At 50.6% G+C, this 2,500-nt stretch overlaps 1 non-coding gene across 1 annotated transcript; it reads right to left on the reverse strand.

Annotated features, from left to right (window-relative positions):
• Positions 1 to 1,625: 1,625 nt before the first annotated feature.
• Positions 1,626 to 1,780, reverse strand: LOC125386958. Its single transcript, XR_007227560.1, has one exon. It is a non-coding gene; the product is annotated as a 5.8S ribosomal RNA (ribosomal RNA).
• Positions 1,781 to 2,500: the final 720 nt, after the last annotated feature.

The raw sequence follows: 2,500 nt of genomic DNA on the forward strand, positions 1-2,500 counted from the left end.
TCTTTGCTCTGTACCGACGACGACGAAAACGCACGGGAACGCACGCAAGTGGAAAAGCGAGCGAGACGTACACTGTGGTGTGTTCGGGGACTGGACGACCGTCGACGTTAGGATGCGCGGTCCAGCGATAGACGCCGAAAAGGCATGGGATGACCAACACTCTCTGTTTTCCAGTACTTGTAGCGCCGAATTGCCTTAAAAAAAATCACACGCGCGCACGACTATCACGTCGTACGCGCGTGTATACCTCGTCTTTAATTAAATCAAAGTTTCACTCCAGCCTCGCCAAAGGGGATCGTCATCTTCCTCGTCTACGATCTCTCCTGTACGTGTCCAGAGATTCTCTCTGACACGACGACGACGACGACCATCCAACGACTTTGTAACGGACTCTCGTGCGCATCTTCGTCAGGTACGGAAACGTTGCGCAACACCTCGAGCTTGGTAAAACACCCGTAGCCGATCATAGACACGCGCTAGTTCGCACACGATTTGTACGATTTCCGACGAACGTGGCTTTGGGCCAGGGCCGGCGGGCAGAGAGATACGCGAACGACGGGGAAAATTCGTCCCGATACAAGTAACGCGTACTCTCCGATCTCCGCGCAACGCCTGGGGATCATCTCCCTAAGTCATCAGCGTTCGAAGAAATCACGTGTGCGTTCCCGGATCTACGGCTCTCTTTCGGGGATAAATTACAAGCACAGAGTATATTAAACGCAACGACGACCCATCGATGCGACGGTCCTCGTCGTTGTCAGTCGCTCGCGCGCGTGCAGAGTATATCTCTACGCACGAAGAGACGGAGTGGGCATTAGATCCCTGGGGCTATTCGAGTAAAACGTCTTAAGAAAAGACGGTTGTACGGCAAAATTCCGCACCGTTACCAAGTTTACTTTTATCTGAGGCTGTTCTCATTCTCTCCTCTCTCGACCGAGTTCCCATATTTGCTTTCTCTCAGTCTCGCCAAAATAATATTCATTTAAGACGACGTCGGGGGCGCGGACATCGTGCACATCGAAAACCTGCAAACGTATGCAAATCTGCTGATATGAAAAAAAAATCGGTCACGAGGACAACACTACGTATATATATATATATATATATATATATAATATATTCGATAACCGACACGAAGCGGTGCATAAGCGGGCGGTCGTACGAAAGAACGACTCACGACGCCGCTAGCACTCACGCAGGTCCGTGACGGTTCTCTCCGCTCTTATTCGTATCCTTCTTCGTGCTCTTCCTCCGACTCTGAAACGTTCTACGTATCGTAAGAACGACGGCGGGTTGTCGAAGGCACCAAGGGACAGAGAGAGACAGAGGTAGAATTTCGTAGTGTCTCCCGTGAACACGATAGTTTATATATCGAGCATGCGTACGAATTGCACGGTCTCGGCACGACCGCGACGAACGCCGACGAGCGTCCAACAATCGCTCGTACGTCGCGTACGTTCTCTCGCGTCCGCTCTTGTTCGTATCCTTCTTCGTGCGCTTCCTCCGACTCTGAAACGTTCTACGTATCGTAAGAACGACGGCGGGTTATCGAAGGCACCAAGGGACAGAGAGAGACAGATAGAGAGGAACGACACGCAACGCAAGCAGTCTTAGGTTTACGTGAGCAACCCTCAGCCAGGCGTGGTCCAGGAATTGTATCCGTGGACCGCAATGTGCGTTCGAAATGTCGATGTTCATGTGTCCTGCAGTTCACACGTTGACGCGCAATTAGCTGCGTTCTTCATCGACCCACGAGCCAAGTGATCCACCGTTCAGGGTAATCTTTTTATATATTTTTTAAAACTTTTGTACTCCATGTACTCTTAATACTCGGTTCGAGCGAAGCCGAGATCCGACACGACCGACCAACGGGAATCGGACGCGCAGAAGTCGCCGGAAGATCGACGACACGAAAACGTTCGAAAATGAAATCCGACGAACGCGCGAAGATACGCGCGTCCGCCGGCCGGGCGAAAAGTACATTATGATATATAACAACCATCGAGATCGAAGCTCCGTTCGTCAGGAAACGACGGGGATATAACACCCGATTCTGAATCCTCTGTTCAGCACACGATCTCGCGAAGAAATACGCACGGTGGCTAGCCCATATATATATATATATATATGTGTGTGTGTGTATATAATACGATACTACGCATTCCTCTCGTCCAATTATTCAAGAAAAAGAGCGTGCGCCTCCATCGTTCGGGTGATGTAAAGATTCGATGGGACTCGCGCGACCCTCGGCCTCGAGCGGTCTTTCCTCCCAATATCCAGAAGCCGAGCTTTGAAAAAACTCTAGCGACGGCACGGGTGTCCGACTCACGACATCGAGGCTTCGAAGTCGGCGATCTCCTCCGAACGGATGGCGATCGCGACGACTCAAAGCGTGAAAAATCGACGAAAGAGAACACATCTCCGTTCAGGTGATTGTTTTTTTTTAAATAAAAAAAATTCGATGGGAATCGCATCCATCTACCTCGCGCGGTCTTTCTTC

The sequence above is a fragment of the Bombus terrestris genome, unplaced genomic scaffold (assembly GCF_910591885.1).
Source record: "Bombus terrestris unplaced genomic scaffold, iyBomTerr1.2, whole genome shotgun sequence".
In the NCBI taxonomy this organism is placed as follows: Eukaryota; Metazoa; Arthropoda; class Insecta; order Hymenoptera; family Apidae; genus Bombus; species Bombus terrestris.